Raw genomic sequence first — 20,565 nt, 5'->3', positions numbered from 1 at the left:
TTTCTATAAAGTTAAAGTAGGCGCCACAAGAACTCTCTCCTCAGCGCCTGCGTACTGCTTTACACATGTATACAACTCTTCAATGCGCAGCTTATTTCTATGCTTCAATAAAGGCTTAAAACACACATTTACATACCTTATTTTAGACAAAAAATAAACCAAGTTATACTCGTTTTGTTTAAGTAAGTTATGTAGTTATTTTAATGTGTAATTATCATTGTAAATCTCCCAACAGCGACTTCAGGAAATAAAACGCAGGTTGGAAAACGGATGCGGACTATTCGAAGCCATTCACGGGACCATGGGTGGGTCAGTCATGTTTTGAATGTTGTGTGAGAGAGGCTATGTCTTCATACCTCTGGATGTTTTAGTTCATTTACACATGAACGTAAGTACAATGACCTCATTTTATTGTAGTAATATATGTGTTACATGTTACGCTGACCAGCTGTAGCGTGAACTGTGTCGTTAGCTTCGAAAAAATGAGAATTAATGACAACTGGCCACTCAAAGTGAATGAAGGACAATGTTGGTTATGTTTTTCTTAAGTTTGAGGAAATGAGTCCTACGAATATGTATATTACTTTATTAATTATATATACATCAGTATTCTTGCCGGATAATATAGAGATCAGGTTCATTTGAAAAGTCATACATTCTGTTTAATACTACAAACATGCTATCTATTTTCCGGGACAAATTTTAATTTCTTGTCCAAATTGTTATTTTGTAAGATATCAGCAACAATATTATTTTGGGGCGAGTAGCACACGAAGGCCAATCATCGGGTAGTATTGACTCCTGGACCATCACAGTGAATGTAAACAAAGATCGATTGTAAACAAAGGCACTCCAGTCCCACATCTACCGCTGGTGGATTAAGGTTAAGTTAAAGTAGGGCATTTTGGGTTGGTTTCACTACGTTAGGTTATGTTTGTTGCATTGCACAACTTATTGAAACAGTGTCCATGACAAAACCAACACTATTGGACTTTTTTTTAGGAATTCATTATTACCAAACTCTCAATGGATTTCGAAGAACCTCCTCAAGGGAGGCTGCCTTGATGCAGATACTGAACTTTTTTTTTGTTATAACTGAATTTATCCTTCCCTTTCTTGGACCAAATCCAGGTGCTATATGGCCCATTAACATTAATAAAATCTTGCAAACCTACATGAGGGGGTTGTCATAAATGGAAACCCCAGTATTAATAACATAACTGAAGTGCTGCAGTAGGCCTACTGGCCCCGTGGTAGACAGGTTCAGCTTACACCCAGTCACACTTTAATATACCAGTCCATCCCATATTTAAAACTGCTCAAATAGCTCACTACAGTGGTATTACCTAGGAGTTTTTTTCCACTTACAGTATCTACAACTCTTGCCAGACCTATACTAATCAATATATTCCGATCTAAATTTGTCAAACTTAAATTCATTGCAGCAAGTCCAGTCTTTGCTAGATATTTTCAGCACATTATTTAAATTTTCTTTATTTTGGTTTCCATTTGTATACCTCAGCCTTACTAAAGAGTGCATATTCAGTACATTCAGTCTGTCTTCATAGCAAAGGCTTCTGATACTTGGGATCAAGTTTGTTGTCATCTTTTGTTATATATTTTCTAGTACATTTATGTCCGTTTTGTAATACAGAGACCAGAACTGAGCAGTATAATCATAATGAGGTCTTACCCAATGAAAATAAGTGTCACTCTTGACTTATGGGGGTTGTCCTAAGTAATTTACACTGATAATTGTATTTGTGTACCTGTACCTAAATAAACTTACTAAGTATAACCCTAGGACTTGTATTATTTATACTTCTTGATGGGAAGCCATGTATTCTGTTAACTTTATTACAAACATTTATGCAATGCTGTCTTAACTTAAATTTGCTGCTAACCAGAATTCCCAAGTGTCTTTTTGCATTCAGTGTGACTAAGATCTACAGTATTGTAATTATAAACATTTTATTAGTACTTGTATTCATCTACGTTAGTTTAAATTGCAGAAAATAGTTTTCATGTGGGTACAGTATGCTTACATACTTAAATACATATACGTATACAATGTACAGAGGTTAGTGGCTCAAAGGCAGTGCCGTTGATTCACAACCAAAGGCAGATTTCCTTACACCTCTTGCCCCTGTTCACATAGTAAATAGATAACTGGGTGTTAGCTGACTTTTGTGAGATGCATCCTGGGGGAAGACAGTCAAAGGATCCTTGTGAAAATAAACCACATTTATTGTCTTACATATCTTATCCTGGGTTACTAAGCCTTTGGGTTAATAGTTCAAGTAAAGTCATCTTATTCCATGTATTTAGTTGTAATTACCTATTTGTAGCTACAGGATCAGATATATTTTTGTGGTATCCCATTATTATTTTTTTCATCATAATTTTTCAAAATTGTCAGTTGTAACTACCTCATTGTTTAATTTATTCCATTCTTTATCTCCCCCCTGTTTGCAAAGGCTGGTTTTTCCATATTCCTTCAGCTTCATTTTTTTTTTATGTATGATTTCAGAATATCTTTTGAATTGAGCAAGATGTTGAAAGTTCAGTTTATAGAGAACAGCAAATGATAAGATTATTGATAAGATAGTATGGCCAAACATTTCTGATAAAAACACAAAGCCAAATTCTAAGTATTTTAAGTCTATGAATGTAGAATAAGTTTCACACAAAAAAGTATTGATATGTGCCCATGTGTAACTTCAAATGTCTTGTGATAAATCTTTCCCCCATGAGAGCCTGCAGTTGTAAGCAGCAGTAATTTAGCCCTGGCAACAAATCTCCACATGGCAACTGTCTGAGCCCTTGGCCTGAGCAAAATAGCAACTTGATGGCTTGTACTGTATGGTTTTAACAACCTTAAACTTGTATGATATGCGTATGTGCAGTACTTTCTCAATATTTATGGTATATCAGGCCCATTGAATTGTTGATGAATAAAAGGTTGGACAAATTTGGTAGGGTGTGTGAATTAGGAAATTAAGCGTGAACCTAGAAGAGAGCAGGGTGATAACAACAAAAAATCTTGACAATGAAAGATTGGATATCGGATTGAAAGTATGGAGGAAGTGAATGTACTTAGATATTTGGAATTGGACATGTCTTCAGATGGGCCAAAGAAAGATGAGGTGAACCATAGAATAGAGAAGGGGGGAAAAAGCAGTGTGTTTTGGCATCCATAGAAAGAAAGCTTATTAATGGAGGGAAAAAATGAAATGTACCACAGTATAATGGTACCAACAATTTATATGGGTGTGAGGCATGGGCTTTGAATGTTAGAGTGAGGAGGCTTGAGGCAGTGGATATGTTGTGTTTGAGAGCAAAAAAAGTTAGACATGAATTAGAGGTTCCTCTGCTGCTGTCCCCAATAGAAACCTTTATGAAACCTTTATGTGGCCTGGTGGCTAAAGCTCCCGCTTCACACACGGAGGGCCCGGGTTCAATTCCCGGTGGGTGGAAACATTTCGACACGTTTCCTTACACCTGTTGGCCTGTTCACCTAGCAGCAAATAGGTACCTGGGTGTTAGTCGACTGGTGTGGGTCGCATCCTGGGGGACAAGATTAAGGACCCCAATGGAAATAAGTTACAGTCCTCAATGACACACTGACTTTCTTGGGTTATCCTGGGTGGCTAACCCTCCGGGGTTAAAATTCCGAACGAAATCTTATCTTATCTTATGAAATATTGTTGCTCTGTTCCCTGTCGTCAAAAGTGTATTTATACTAATGGTGAACACTGAACATTATGATAGGAAGCCCTGTGACAAACCTTTTATAATAGGAACCATGCAATAAAAACTCTTGTTTCACTGAAATATATAATTTATACATTTTCTTCATTAATAAATAATGTGCTTTTGGAAGATGTGTACATTTTTTTACTGTATTTATCATTATTTTTTAATTGCTCACAGACAGTATTTGCAATTTACTTGCTTTACTTCTAACTTTTAAATTATTGAATCATAATTGTTGAATAAAGGTATCATCTCTTTACATAGAACTGTATTACCAGTAGTAGGGTGCTGTCTGAACTTTAACAGTATGCTAGTGTATATTGTAGTATCTCCTTTAAATATACTACTACTTTTCAATGTATATCTGTTTCTGAATATTCTAAACAGACACCAAAAATTTGTTATTTTAGGTGAGGCTATGTTATTTTAGCCTTAATTATTTTAGATCAGGTGGGTGATGAACCAACATTACTTAATTCATTGTGCTGTAATGGCAGAACTTCCAACAATGTGAATGTATCATAATAGGGGTATAAAATGCCGACAAGTTGATGAGTAAGAAACGTGCAACAGTTGGGTATCTTTATTGTTGGTGTTTCACCTGCACTACAGGCTTCTTCAGTTGAAATACAGAGGTGATTAAAATTCTGAAGACATCAAAAGTTATAGAGACAAAAATTTGAGGTGATAAATCCCTGAGACTGCAAGAAATAAGTTTAAGATATCAGTCATTCAGCCTTGGTGAGTGTTCAACTCACTGAGGTTAAAGGACTGAATACCTCAGACTTGCATCTTCTCAGGCTGAGCAATTGATCACCTTAAATTTACTTATTCAAAATTGTCTCCAGAATTTTAGTCACATCTGTATTTCAACTGAAGAAGCCTTTAACATATACTGTATATCTTATACCTTCTAACATCAGCCCATATAACGTGCCAACAAGCATGGATATAATGATAATATGCAGAACAAGCTTGATTTCAACTACTTTTTTCTCATTATACCCATAAATTTTGTTTTCCAACAAAAACTGAGCAAAACTAGGTAATTAAGGGATGCAGGTCTGTGCAGGCACCATGCTATTTCCTGGGTATCACTCGCTATGTAGTAACTACAGTTACTACTCTAATCATCCCAGGCTGTTTTCTCTTCCACAGTTAGAATAAGTGAATAGTACTAGTGAAATATTCAATTTTGGACAGAAACCTATGCTTTCTCCTGTGTTTCTTTTTTTTAACCACTTTAAAACTTTACAGTCTTGTTAAAATTTCCTTGCATTTTGGCATTTTTTTCCTTTAACATGTTGATCTTCACTATACTGTATACACATCTGGAAAATGTTGGATTCTTTTAAAGCTGAGATATCCTCTTGTGGCTGTTGTTTCCCCCCACCTCTCTTCCACCTCATCTCGAGAGAGCCTGTGCTATGATGGAATGTGAAAGAAGCGCTCTTGTCAGCATGCACACATCCCTTTCTCCTCTACTCTTCTCTACCTCATCTCCCCCACTCTTTTTGACCTCTTTTCCTTTCTTCCCCCCCCCCTCTCTCTCATTTTCCCCATTTGTATATCCCCTCTACACTTAAAACTTGAAGAAGGGTCAGGCTAAGAGTTCCATGTCATTTTTTGAGCAAAGTATAATGCTCCTGCTTTGGTTGTGAGTCTGGTCTTGCCAATATATTTTGTAAAGAGAGAATGTAAAAAAGCTGTGTAATGCAGAGGTTTGTGGTTACAGCAAGGTAATTACAGGAGAGGAATGAAGGGTTGGTGGAATACCTCAGGATCATTGCCACTGTGACCCGTTCCCAGACTTAAGACTCCTGGTTGATAATCTGATTGGATTACAGTGGTACCCCGAGTGTCGGCCACCTCCCAACTCAAACAAATATGTAAGTGTATTATTGTAAGTGCTTTTGTAAATGTATTTTTGGGGGTCTGAAATGGAATATTCTAATTTACATTATTCCTCATGGGAACAAATTCATTCAGTAACGACAGTCGAACAGCCTTCTGGAACGAATTATGGCTGAAACTCTGGGTTCCACTGTGTATGAAAAAGGGTTGTAAAGGAGAAAAGGTAGACATTTGTAGATGTATGTAGAAAATGTATAGTGAAGGTGGATATATGACAAATGAGAGAGGTTAAAAGTGGTAAAATGTGTGCAGAATAAAATAAAATGATTGTGCGAAGCATTGAAGATGCTTCAACGAATATTCATTAGTGTTGTAATTTATGAAATATCAAATAAAAATTTCTTATTGCTGTGTCCAGCTTATATAAAAATTCTGCAAGTGATAGTTGAGGAGCAGTGCATTACAGGATCATTCTGGAATCTTTTCTTGGTCTGACTTCTAGTATCACACTTCCCATTCCCTCTTAGTGTTCAGTTCAAAAGCGTGCCTTTCTCCAATGAGAATAACTCCTTTTACCTTATTTCATTCTCATAAAATTTTCACTAGATCACATGTGATACATCATTTACAACAGTTGTTTCACTTTTTTTTTTGTATAAATTGTTTCCAGTCTTGGATTCATGTATAGTTCATTTCAATTGGTTCTTTACTGTCACAACCTTTTCTTTCCATTGTTTTTACTGATGTGCATTCTTCGAGACACTTCTGTTGCAGATGAGATTACTTTCCATTTTTTGTTACTTTGTTAAATCTGCAGGCTGTTATCCCAGCTCATTTTGAAGCCTAACCCAAGATACAATACTATGATGTGATCCACAGCAGGGAGATAACACTCAGGTACCTATTAACTGCACAATGAATACTTACTCTACTTGGCCTGGACTGACCTTGGAACCTCGGTTGTGAGCCAAAAAGTACTACTGCAGTTATGAGTCACATTTCAAGTGTTTGGTATACATCACATTCTGTGGTTTCACCCCATTCCGCATTGTTCAATGTGATATGGTGCTAGCAACTTTACCTAGTATATGTAGCCGAGTTTTCAAGTAGTACTTCAGGTCACTTGCACAGCAGGTGTCAGAGGTCATACCCCTGGTGGGCTATGTACCTCCCTTAAAGGCACAGTATGTCATATCTGGCTATGTAATGGTATGAAATACCAACACAATAATGATGCATGGATGTATAGTTGTACCAAGACAACAGTGCATAAGTGTTTGCAATAAAGCGAACAGAATCCTTGGCTTTATATCAAGAAGCATATATAATAGGAGTCCTCAGGTTGTTCTTCAACTCTATATATCCTTGGTTAGGCCTCATCTAGATTATGCTGCACAGTTTTGGCCACCGTATTACAGAATGGATGTAAATGCTCAGGAAAACGTACAAAGGAGGATGACAAAGTTGATCCCATGTATCAGAAAACTTCCCTATGAGGATAGACTTAGGGCCCTGAATCTGCCCTCTCTAGAAAGATGTAGAATTAGGGGGGATATGATTGAGGTTTATAATTGGAAAACAGGAATAAATAAAGGGGATGTAAATAGCGTACTAAAAATATCTAGCCAAGACAGGACTCAGCAGTGGTTTCAAGTTGGAAAAATTCAGATTCAGGAAGGATATACGAAAGCACTGGTTTGGTAATAGAGTTATGGATGAGTGGAACAAACTCCCCAGTACAGTTATAAAGGTTAAAATATTGTGTAGTTTTAAAAATATGTTGGATAAATACATGAGTGGGTGCGTGTGGGTGTGAATTGGACCTGGCTAGCTTGTGCTACTAGGTCAGATGCCGTGCTCCTTCCTTAAGTGAATGTGACCTGACCTAACTAGGTTAGAAGACTTGGACCTGCCTCGCATGGGCCAGTAGGCCTGCTGCAGTGTTCCTTCTTTCTTATGTACCTTTATTGAGGTTTCGTTCATGCAGTGGGCTTTATCAAAACGCTTGATAAAGCCTGCTGCGTGGGTGAAATGTTGCCATAAAGGTTTCATATAATCTCCATTCTCTCACCATCCGAGTTGAGCATCACATTACCTTCCATTTAGCATATTATTATTATTATAATCAAGGGGAAGCGCTAAACCCGGAGGATTATACAGCGCCTAGGGGGGGATGTGGAAGGCATTCAGGCTTAATTCGGGGAACTGGAGCAGATCCAATTCCCTAAATCAAGAGCCCCTCACCATCAAGGAACCTTCCTTGAGGGGTCCATTTAGCATAACTGTAATCGGTTTTGGGGTACACCTCCCCAACCGTGGCCAGGTCCCAGATCAGGCTTTCTATTTGCTGGCTTGACTAACTAGGCTGTTAGTACCAACCGCACGCAGACCAACGTATACACTACAGCCTGGCTGATCAGGAACTTATGAAGTTCCCATTTAAAGACAGCCGGAGGTTATAGACAATTTCTCTTACGCATGAATAGGTCTTGAGTCTTAGTCCTCTTAAGGAGTTTTCTCGTAATGGATGCATCGCTCCCCTGCTTTACAAAGGAGGCATTTTGCCAAGCCAAAATTTTTCCAGGAGTAGGTTATGACGTATCTTTCGCATCTGCGTTCCAAGGAGTACAGTTAAAGGGACTTTAAGCATTCCCAGTAATTCAGAGGCTTGACTGAATTTATACAAGCAGTAAAAGTTCTCTGTACATTCTCCAGCTCCAATTTCACTTGCCTCGAACGGGGCCCCTGTTCGCTATTTTCTGCCTTTTCCATCTCTCCCTTTCTTCTTAAATTTTCATCTTCATTCCCATGCCACAGGTTGACGTTTCAATCCTCTTCCCTGCCCAGTGAGAGGGTAATTAGTTTTTGTTCATACTATGTAAGTACCGTATAGACTAGGGTAGCAGCACAGTGCCGATATATCCAATTTTGCTAAATAGACAAGCGTGTGTTCTTGTTAGCAGGAGGGCCACGAAGACAACCACAATCACCACCTCTGAAAAGCTCGTCTGTGCGAAGCCTGTTCTCACTACATAACGAGTGTATTGTTTTAAAAAGGCTCCTGTGTATCACACCCGCTGCCAGACTGTATCCTCCTGTTTATATAATTAGATTATTTTTTTGTGGTTAACTATATAGATTTGGAAAATTTAGACTGAGTTATAATAGTTTAGCACAAAATAAATAATGCTTTAGTTTGTTTAAATTGTTTGGAAATACGGAGATAAATGCGTTATAAAGCGAGCAGTATTTGGAGGACGGGTGGTTGGTGTTGGTTTAGTTCTGGAGGCTAAGCAGAAACATAACTCACCCACAGTTATGTGACACGCAACACCAATAACACCTGTGTTTATTTTCACACTTCTTGCAGCTTTTTTTTTTTTTTACGTGTAATAGGATGCTTTATCTTTTATATGTAGTCTGAGGTTCGGTGGTTGTCAATTAAACTGTTACCTCGTCCTTCCCGCATGCTTGTGCAATTGTAAGTCAGGTTTTCAGATACTGATAGCTTTAATTAATTGTGTGCATTGTGTGCTCTTCGTTTCAATATGGCTGCATCATCTCATTATAGAGGCGAGTGTAGTTTAGGTTAAGGTAGCACGCGCTATGATTGATTGTAAGTCAGTATTGAGCTGCTCAGATGAATGTTGTTGGCTGTGTAAATTCTCCAACGGAGACATTTATATTGTGTGTCTACGGGAAGAATTTTTTTTCTAATGTCCCCAAAGAAAGATCCCAACCTAACATAATCTAACCTACATTTTGAGCTAAATACGATTTTTTTTGGGGGGGAGGGTTAACATTTTCTAGGTAATAGAAGCAAATACTTTTTCTCCATATGCCTAAAATACGTATAACTTTCCATTATGCAACCCATTTAATATTGTAGAATTTACATACTAAAAAAATCTAGCAGCTAAAGTAAATACTGTATTAAACCAGAAACACTTTTTTTTATCAATTTGCACACAAAACTAATGTTGCAAAACATTATTATGCACTGTAAACTAAAAATTATCACCTAACTCCGTCGAACAGCTTAATTAAGTAAATGTTAACCGATTATTTTGTAGTCTCCATATCGCTTCCACGTTTCCAGAAGGAAAATTTGAACGCTAGAAAATTCTTCCAGAAGCTGAGATAAGCTATAAGCCGGACACTATTGGAGAACATGTTAAATAAAACTAGAAAAAAGCAGGGGCACCGTGGGCATTATTGTGTCGATATACGTGGGGCTAGATTATTTAACATTTTAACAGAAACTTTTTCTGTTAAAATGTTAGTAAGTGTACAAGTCTTCAAGAGTAAACTCGCTTAAGTACCTCCGCCTAGTACCGGATCAACCAAGTTGTGATGAATATGTGCACCAGCAGCAACATCCTGGTTGACCAGGAAAGCACCAGACAAGCCTGGAGGATAAATATACATAATTATCTATCGAAATACACTGGTGGCACTACTTCCAACATCTGCACACTGAAAGCTCTCCTTAGGCGATCAGGAGCCCCCTTTAAAGAAGTCAAGATGACGCACGTATTATGAAATGGTGTATTTCATTGGGGTGACTAGTTAATGATCCAAGTCGGACCGAAACGTCGTCAAAAATTGAATTCTCAAATATGTGGGTTATTTGTGTATTTTTAGGTCCTCTCTTAAAAAAAAAAAACATTGCATCAAGTGTGAACTTGTCCCTATAAATCGCCTTGTATTAGGCAATCCCACGGCCCTTTTAATTGAAATACAAGCCACCAGGAAACTTGACACAATCCTGCAAACTTTTTGATCAAGCTGTGTTTCCCACGTGGGAATGCAAGCTGCAAGAACCAATAGTTGAGTAGAAAGCTTATGTTCTTTTTTTGACGTAAGTTTGTAATATAGCACAAGAGGTGATATGATTCGTGCTGGAGACAGGTTTTGGGATTACGGAGGATTGGTGTAAGCACCAGTGCTGCTGACGTTTTTTTTTATTATTGGTATATATTCACGGGGAAAGCTAAATCCATAAGAATCATGCGATGCCTAGGAAATGGGACAATCAAGTTTGATCCGAGGAAGGAAAGGGTAGCTGTAATTCATAAGATCAAGGGTTCTTTATCGACATCAAAGCACCCCCGCACTTGAAGGGATTTTTTTTTATTTTGTGTTTAGGGGAAGCGCTAAACCCATAGGGGTCATACAGCGTCTGAGAATTGGGAGGCAATAGGTTCGATCGAAGGAAGGGGAGGAATTGTCCAATTTCTTGGATCAAAAGCCCCCCTCACCATCAAGGAACTTCCATGAGAGAATTTACTAAAGAGCTAGTAAGTTACCATTTACAGTGTTCTGTGTCCGACCGGCTTCCGTATGTTGGCGCTCAGTTTTCACACTGGTATAATTAAATCCTCTGCTCCATAAATATACCCGCACTTGAGCTTCTAAGCATATTCCAAATTTACTTACATAGTATTGAAATAATGTTTATTATAAACCCATTTCTAGGGAAGAGTAACGAGCATGTTAATACATACGGGTGTTAATGGAAGATTTTCGTAGTGTATACTACAAGTGTACAGGTCAGCGTCAGGGGTAGGGATTTGTGGGCCTGGCACACGCAGGTACTCACTCGTGCGTAGCCAGTTATTCCAGGTAGCTTGTGTTGTGTGTGGGGAGGGGAGGTAGTCGTAGCTGTTTAGACTAGGGTGCTGTATAGTGTGTAAAGAGGGGAGGGAATAGCCACAAATACTAAGGTGTGAATTGGTGCGCAGCTTACCACCCCTTCCCCTTCCCTTCCCTTCCCTTCCCTTCCCTTCCCTTCCCTTCCCTTCCCTTCCCTTCTCTCTTCTCTTCTCTTCTCTTCTCTTCTCTTCTCTCAAGAGTGTCTCCTCGATGCCGGGTGAGGTGCTTTTGAGTCAAGGAATTGGACCTAACCTCCCATTAGGTCGAACCCGATTATAGGTTTTGAGATTTATTGCAGCAGTTGACCAGGTTACCAAAAATCTAAAGGGTAAATTAGTAAGATATATGTTAAGAAATAATGTGTAGACAACATTACAAGTGTTGCTTTAGATACAGCACATTGTAAATAAATTTCGTAACATTTTGCAAAATAAGACTGTATTTGATTCAGATAAATGATGGAAATTTACAAAGGTTAGTAATGACTAAAAGGCACAACAGAGCTACGGATGGAGTTAGTATCACCAAAGGCATATGAAATGTTTGTACTGAAATAGCCTTATGACGGAATGTTCACTCACATAATGGGTGGTACTTTACAGTGAATTTGTTCCTCAAGACAAAATATATAATATGGCTCAGATATATACACTAGCATCGTGTCGAGTTTATATTGATATGTTCTTTCACGTACAGGCTCCATACCAGCCCTTCATTTATGTCCTAATTGGTTCTTTGATTGTTCCTGAAAGTAGTTCTTTGGTTAATTAATTTGTATGCCCTCTGCAGTGAAGCTGCTTATGACATCTATCGGTTTAACACTTTCCCATAATAATAATAATAATAATAATAATAATAATAATAATAATTATAATAGCTACATTTATCGAACACCATCCGCTGTACAGAAGATTTCAAGTTGATTTTGTTGAAGTATCCAACTTTGTCCTGAAAAGTGCCACCTCGAGGCACCATTGTTTATTAGTATATAAATGATTGTATCGAGGCTTATCCCGTTTATCAGCAAGCCTGTCTTCGCATATCTGGTCGCTTTTAAGCTAGACCCTCGTGCTGCCAGGTGAAGGAAACTGAATTTAGGAGCTTGGCATTTAGAATGTGGGTAGGGGCGTGCGCAAGTATGTTCACTCAACCATTCAAATGACATTTAGTGTGCCATTATGGGTTATTTATTAGACGGCTGGTCCAGACGACTCTTTGTTCCTGTGTCGAGTCTATAAGGTCGCAGCCCACGAAAGCTAACTACTTTGTAAATATTAAACATAACAGTGTATGGGACACTGGTCACTGGTACAACGAACCCAAATGACGACAGTAAAACAGCAGTTAATGAGTACTGCATATTTCAGCCTCACACTGAAATAAGCAGCATTAATATTGCTTGGTTTAGGCAAGCACCAGACAAGTCTGGCCCAAGGCCGGGCTGTCGAAGTAGGAAAACTCTCGAACCTATCATAGGAGTCTATATGGGCTTGTTTGTGTCACTGTAAGTTCTTTTCATTTTTTATTAAAGAATTTGAACTACTGGGCAACTTTTTGAGTGTTCGGCAGGTTGTGAGGAAACCAGGTAGCAAGCAGGGTTGAGTGAAAGCTGAGTGAAAACGTATAATGAGGATGAAGAGTCAGAGAGGCTGGCAGGTGATGAGGTACCCAGGTGGAGTGAAAGTTGTGTAAACGTGTAATGAGGATGATCGGTGAGTGGGTGGCAGGTGTGAGGTAGTAAGGTAGAGTGAAAGTTAAGTGGAAACTCGTAGTGAGGATGAGCAGTGAGAGAGAAGCGTCCACCCTGCTAGGCACCCCACCACTTCTATTGATTATCCTACCTCCCTCTGCTTTCCTTCTCTCCTACCCCAGCACGCCCTCGTCAACTTGTATAGTGAGCATTCGGCTCCAAACGAATTAGGCCACGACAGTGTACTGTATGTTCACCCTCCGCCATTACCATACTCTCCGTTTATGTAATTATTAATGATGTAGTTTATTGCCGATTACAATACCTAAATTTAGGTCGATTATCGTTACAGTAGCATGACCTACTTTCTTGTTCTAATGATTAGTAGGAAATATGAAGCAGCGTAGATCGTTCAAAAATAGACGAACTGATATACATCTGAAAATGATGTATTATGAGGACTGGTTGCTCACCCATTGCCTATTCTCATGTCTTCTCACTATTCCTCTCTGTGCTCCCTGCTAGCCAGTTTATGCATGACGAGACTAGCCGGGCGGTGTTGGCTAGTCTAGGCTCCCCATCCTTGCACTGACCAGATTAACCTTAAAGAGAAATACTTCACATGATCCTGCTTCATCTCTGTATTCATATTGTGCTATCGTTTTTTTTTTAAACTGCACCTTAGTATTATACAGTAAACCTTTGTTTCTGTGCTGTACATAAATCCACGCAATCTCCTATTGTTGCCTTTTTTAATCCATTGACCGCTTTTTATACTTTTTTTTTATTTCTGTGCTCTTCATACCTGTAACGGTGTTATTTTTCCCCTGAATCCGTCGAGAGAATTTAAAGTGGCGAGCGAGAGAACTGGGGGGAAGGGGGTCACCTGGTGGAGAGGTTGGTAGTGGGCTACATGGTAAACGGGGTACATGATAGTCTGCTAGGATTAAAACCTATTTACTGCACAGGGCTAATTAAGGCCGCTGTCTATCTAAACAGTACCAAGAATATTTATTTTTTTTATAATATAGTTTAAAGTAAACTTGGTGTATGTACGCTGATATATATTCACCTCTCGGTATATACTAAAAAATGCACATATCTTTGGGTGTACTGTATATACCCCGGGATGCATATTGTACACCTGGGTGTGTATATCCCGGAGGTGTATACCTCAGAGTATGTACACTGAGATGCACATCTCGGGGTATCCATATACAGGGGCACACAGCATGGTGTATATACTATCGTGATGGTATGTGAAACGGGTCATCCCAACTCGGAGCAACCTAGTAGATTCTCAACAATTAAGGTGCTAACAAGTAGGGAGCTTCCTGCACCAGCCGGACCTGCTCTCACTGGGTGGCTGACAAGTGTTTGCCTAGTTGTAATTTGAAGGGATCGTTTCATAGCTCCGGGCCCCGCCTCTTAATATCGATCAATTTCGCTGATTTCTGGCCTGAATGGTCCGATCATATATACTCTTAAGACTGTGTATGGTTTAAAAAGTATACACAGTACGTGTATACATGGGAAAAACAGATAACAGTAGCATCCATGAGCAATATCGAGGTTATTTGCCGAAAAAAAAGCAAGCTACCTCAAATTCTGTCTAGGCAGTTGAGATTATAATGGTATAGAGTCTATACATACTATTATTCAACGGATAAGCGAGGTGTGCAACTTTGTATCTACAGACACAGAGTTTACTTCAATCACTATTTTAGGGATTAAAATACTCTTCGGTCTTAGCGACTCACGTACAACGGATAGGCTTCGTACCTGACAAGCTGCGGTGGGAGGGGGTGCATGTATCCTCAGTGGATAGGCTTCAAACCTAACGAGTTTTGGTGGGTGGTGCTCTCGTATCTTCTCTTGCCTCTGCTTCTACTGCCATCTATACCATTTATAACTTCGTAACATTTGCCTCGTTACTCTAGCGACTCTTATCTTGACTCACCGCACCCTCATCTGTTGTTTTCCTTTAAAAGGAGGTTCCGTCATGCTAGGGAAGAGCTCTTGATCTAAGGAATTGGAACCCTCTCCATCCTTGGATCAAACTTGATTACTTATCATTCCTCGGGCTGATGTATCACTTCCCCTCGATAATAATTACCTTTACAGGTTTTTTTAGGCTGCTTTATTTAAGTATCGGTGTTCATCGCTATTCGAGAGGTTCTGAGGATCAAAATCAGAAGTTGTGTGGATTTTAAACTATTAATTCCCCCCTCATTTAATCTCGATAGTCAATAACCACAGATCTGTACATACACGATCTGAGTAACACGTGTACTCAATACTGTATTTGGTATATGTGCTATATGGACATTTTTTTCAGCTTGTTTTTTGTTGGTTTGTTGAGTACGTGAGGTGAATGCATGTGGCGGCCCTCGCTGCCGTGTACAAATAATGCTCCTGAAATACCACAGGAAAAGTTAAGGGTGAAGTGCTCGGCAGAGAATCACTCCTCTGGGATTTTTCACGCTTGTGACATCACCCGCTCCGGAGCTTCCCCCCCTCCCCCTTTTCTCTATCTCTCTTCTCCTCTCTTTAGTTGTGTAGTTAGTCTGATAGTTTCTGAATGTATTTTTAAAGCTACAGACAGTTTTAATATGTGCTGTATTACTATTGTAATAGTTGAATTAATTTGCAAGGGTATAATTGACAAAACACATGAAGGGTACAGGGTAAAAGCAGTTATGTGCGAGTTAGTGCTTTCATTTGCTCTTAGTTAATTTTTTGAATGTTGAGATAATCCAAGTGCGAAATAGTTAAGAAATGATTTATTGCTGAAGGAATATGCCATTTAGAAAGTTACAGCTTGAGGGAAACTGATGGTGACTGCCCATCTTGTGGTATAATAGCTGCGTTCTGACAGAAAAGTAGAGTTACGTGGAAGATATTCAGAATATTAGCTTGACTGAAATAAAGCGTTACTGAAGGGTGCACGTAAATCAACCTACGGTCTTCAGCCCTGTCCAAAAACGGAAAACAGGATGAGAATCAGGCCATCCAAAAGTGTAGTGTATACTCTAGGTGAGAGCGAAATCTTGGCTCGTATGGTTTAAAAAAAACAGCCACTGCTATCGATTAAGCTATGCTCCTGAATGTTATAAGCCTCTTGGCTGCTTTGCTGACATTGTGCAACACTGGGTTCTTCATAGACATTGCTGAGTAAAGTTAGACCTAATCATATCTACTTCATTGCAAAGTGCTGAGTCACTTGCACATAGTTTCCATCTCATCCTTATAGAGAGCAACGTTGTATTTCTTAATATAAATACAGCTAAAAGCGTCCATGCTTCCATACAACCTAAAACGTGATTTGGTAATGTCCCGGGCAGGATCAAAACGTCATCCAGTTTTCATTTCGAATTTGTAGATTGTAAGTTGTCCCATCCCCACGATATTGTGAATTTTAATTTTCGTAAAGCTTAAGTATGTGACGTATGCCTTGAACTTCATCAAATAACAACTGAAATAATCATGTAAATTTGGACGCTCTAGACTAAGGGGAAACAGGTAAGTCGGGGATACTGCGTCGATGTGATCAAGCTTTTCTTTTCACTCAAGCGTCAGTAGTTAGTATCTGGCGCTTTGAATATCATTTTCCGTGTTTTCTTGGTAGCAAGTGCAACGTACCATCTCTCACCCCCAAGCAGACAACACATGAGCGGAACTGATGTACATCAGGGCAGTGGGTGTCTCCTATCTTGTACAAGTAAGGTTTACATAGCGAAGACACTAGAAATGTCAACGGTCGCGTGGCACATGCACAGAAGCACAACCAGTGGATCCCCACAGAAATCCCGGGTGGACCGAGGATGATATTGGATAAAAAAAAAATAGCCCTGTCCATTAAGGTACTGATACATCATGAACCGGTAATCTTGCTAATGGTAAGTCGTCGATAAAGCTAGACTGGAAAATAACATGCAGTGAACTTCCACTGCCAAAAATTTCAGTCATCTGACGTATCATTCTTTGGAGGCCAGGACGTTGTCGATGTGAGCACGGTGTTAACATACTACTAATAATACGTAGTAACACTAATGAACTAAATTGTGCAGTATATCCTTGTATGAAGAAAAGAGCAACACTAACACGGTGGTCAATAGAGAAGTATTGCTGGGACCATCCTTGACCATAGATATGGCCAAGAAAGGAAATTGAGGACACAGTATAGGCGAGATTAAGAAAGGAAATTGTGCGAACACACTATAGTGTGTGGACATTATGAATGCGGCTAGTGTGTTAAGAGAAGAAACATGTAGAGATGAAACATCTGCAGTAATGTAGACAAAAGTGGTGTGCAGGTGGGACTGGTAGAGGTATGTGGAAGCCTCTTGGCGAGTCTTAAAATGTTTGTGACCTGCTCGTGCAGCATGCAAGACTGTTAAAGATGAGCAGTCACTTGGAGTACTCCCTGACCACCCTTGTCTGCTGCTGGTGTGGAGGACATTACTCACGTTCCTACCTGACCACACTGTCTGAGGGAGCTGATGGTGTAAAAGACTAAGGGAGAAACGGGTATGGAGTGCATTAATTCTCACTTGTATATGAAAACAATACATTTTGCCCAGCGCTGTATGACCCTTGTGGGTTTAACGCATAGTTTTGATTGTAATATACATTTTCCCAGTACAACATGAATGACATGGTTGTGCTCTCTAACACCAGTTTCACATTGGGTTTGAGTGGTCAGTGGAAAATAAATCCTTTCACGACGAGGGGAGCTGTTAATATGAACTGCATTGAAGTCCAGTACACTGAATGACACCAGCGCCCACACATGGAAACTCGTAACATGTAAAATGAAAATGAGTATTCCTTTTATTTTGTATCTAATATTACATATTTTGTATCTAATATTACATATTTTGTATCTAATATTACATATTTTGTATCTAATATTACATATTTGGAAAGCCCTAAGTATGCACAGAGTAAAGGTAAGAGCGTTAAATAATTTTACAATTTTAAGCACTTCATAACGTATGGGCACGCCTTCTAACGCCTATTAATCTAGCAGTAAATGAGTACCTGTGTGTTTAGCAGACTGTTGTGAATCGCATCATGGAGAAGAGGATCAAAGAACACCAATGGAAATAGCAACACTTATTTGTTTTCTTGGGTTATCCAGAGTTATTAAATATCCGAGGTTAATGATCCGAATAAAACCTTTTAACTGCTTGAACCAGCACTGCTATAAATGACGATTACTCTTTTGTCACAGAGACCGAGGGTGGTTTCTCATTTAACTATTGTCAGAAATATATTTTCCTCTGCTTCCATACTTATGTTTAATGTAAATTCCATACGTTAGGGATTTTGACACGAGCAGTGACGTGAGCATATATTTTTGTAGATTGTCAGGTGAGTGGGTCTCATTAGGCTGAGGTGCTTAGCCTGACAAAAAGTACTCCGGGGAGGTTATGCTTGGTTTCTTGGCCGCTGGCAAACCTTCAAGTATTGCTTCACGAACAGTTGTGGTTACTGTACCAGTGTGTTTAATGTAGCGTAGCATCATAAGTGTTTGCTATTAACTAAGGGGAGCTGCAGCAGGTTCACTACTTGCTCAATCATTGCCAAATAAGATTGTCAACAGGAATGCTTGGTTAGAAAAGGGATTGTCAACAGGAATGCTTGGTTAGAAAAGGGGCCTTGTTGGCAATGATTTCCTCAGCCATCAAGAGGTGCTAGGTGCAGGAATGTTTACATATAGCCGGATTTGTGTTTTTAATCGTTCCCCGACTTAAACGGATGCCAAAGTGTAATATTTCTGTTATATAATATGTAATATCATGTTGCATTACGTAGTGTCGAGGCTTAGATGACTAGTTTTGTAATCCCAGGTCATGGTCCTTACCTTTATTACCCTCTTTGCTCCATTACCTTCAGCGTGTGGAGGGGTGCCTTGACTTCGATGAAGAGTTCTTGATCCAATTAACCGCAGTTACCCTTCTAGGACCAAACCAAATTACCTCTCTGTCAGTGTTCTATGTCTTGCTGCTATTGGTTTAGCGCTTGCTCATGAATACAGTAATTTATTTCTTCTACACCCCTATAGAAAATTTCAGATACTATTTTCCCCACAGAAGATAGTTTATTTTTCCTTATGATTATTAAGCAAATACTATTTAGTAATCGATATTGATTAATATACTAATTTATATATGAATGAACTGAGCAGGTAGTCAGCAACAGAGTTTGGCCACAGGCTAGGCTTCCACTGTGGTGCTCTCGAAATCCGTGACAGGTAATGTACTTACAAAACTGTGCTGTCGATCCCGGTGGGAAATAATGCGTTATTACCAATGAGTAGATGATCCGTATAAAAATATTTAAAGTAATTCGTATGAGTATGAACAGCGAACCTGTATTCCCGTAAAGGCATGGAGTAATTGTTGATTACTAATGAATATTTTTATTGTGATGGCGAGGGGAAGATATTTAGAATTAAGATGGTTATAAAATTTTAAAAGAATAAGTGAATTATATTTTTTTTGTGACGCGATTGGCGGTCAGAAGATTGAGCCTACGTAGGGTACGCCTTGTGATGAGTGGTCCACAAGGGTTTACAGCCTCACAAAACTGAAAATAATAATATAATGTAGAAATTTAGTATTAAATTTAATTTTAGTCCAAAAGGAGTGTGCATTTTTTACACGCATTACTAAATTGGTTATGTAAAAATACAGGCTTAATAAGAAATACATTGGAGAACAATCTAGTTAAATGGAAGGCTCACACATTGCTGTTTGTCTGGGAAACAAGTTCCTTGAGGATAGCCTCAAGTTAACTGCAGGAAGTACTCTGCCTACTTTTAAAGAGTTCAAGCAAAATACAGCTTAGACACAGTTTCAATTATAATATTAGCTATAGTGTGTTCAGTAGCTCGTCTTTGTCAACCCAATACATGTTTGTGACGATGTGGGGCTCTTAATTATATGTCAACTGGCTTACTGCCTTTATGGGTTTTCTAAAATTTTCTCTTATACGTTTAAAGATATATTTTTTCATTTATATTAATGTAAAAATTAATAATTTTGTACCAAAAGAACCTTAGAAAACTTACCTAACTTTATTATAACAAGCACAATTTAATTTAGTCTAATCCAACTAAACATATTCTAGGTAAGTTTACTATAATTTAATAATAAACAAACACAATGAAATATATATATTTTTTTCGTTAGGTTCAGAATGATTTTTGCGAAATTATTGCATACACAAATTTTCACTTGCCCTATTTGGCAAGAAGAGCGTTGCTGTTTAAGCCAAAATCGCAAGTTTTATTTATTCGGCACGACATATATAATTTATCATACCATATTTTAGGGATTAACGTATCCTTGATGCTAGTGTCTTAGACTGGGTGAATATCTGCCTTAATGATGGTATCGTCTATGGGACTTAAACGCAGTTGGGTACTTTGCTTTCAAAAGTGTGAAGGAAGAGGGAGAGGGCTGGAGGAGAGAGAAGATATACTCACTCACTCTCACTCTCTCTCTCTCTCTCTCTCTCTCATATATATAGATATATATATATATATATATATATATATATATATATATATATATATATATATATATATATATATATATATA

General features: G+C 38.7%; 1 protein-coding gene across 5 annotated transcripts in view; it reads left to right on the top strand.

Moving 5' to 3' along the window:
* Positions 1–250: 250 nt before the first annotated feature.
* alpha-Cat (catenin alpha) overlaps positions 251–20,565 on the top strand; it is a 127,752-nt gene continuing 107,437 nt past the window's right edge. For 3 of the 5 annotated variants that reach the window (XM_070102203.1, XM_070102202.1, XM_070102197.1), the window contains exon 1: positions 279–388. The gene's annotated coding sequence lies outside the window, so the exon portion shown is untranslated. Of the gene's footprint in view, positions 389–20,565 lie in introns of all 5 variants that reach the window. The other 2 variants (XM_070102204.1, XM_070102200.1) reach the window with 1 other exon arrangement.

The sequence above is a fragment of the Cherax quadricarinatus genome, chromosome 80 (genome assembly GCF_038502225.1).
Source record: "Cherax quadricarinatus isolate ZL_2023a chromosome 80, ASM3850222v1, whole genome shotgun sequence".
Taxonomy (NCBI): Eukaryota; Metazoa; Arthropoda; class Malacostraca; order Decapoda; family Parastacidae; genus Cherax; species Cherax quadricarinatus.
This window is presented reverse-complemented; position numbering and strand designations above follow the sequence as displayed.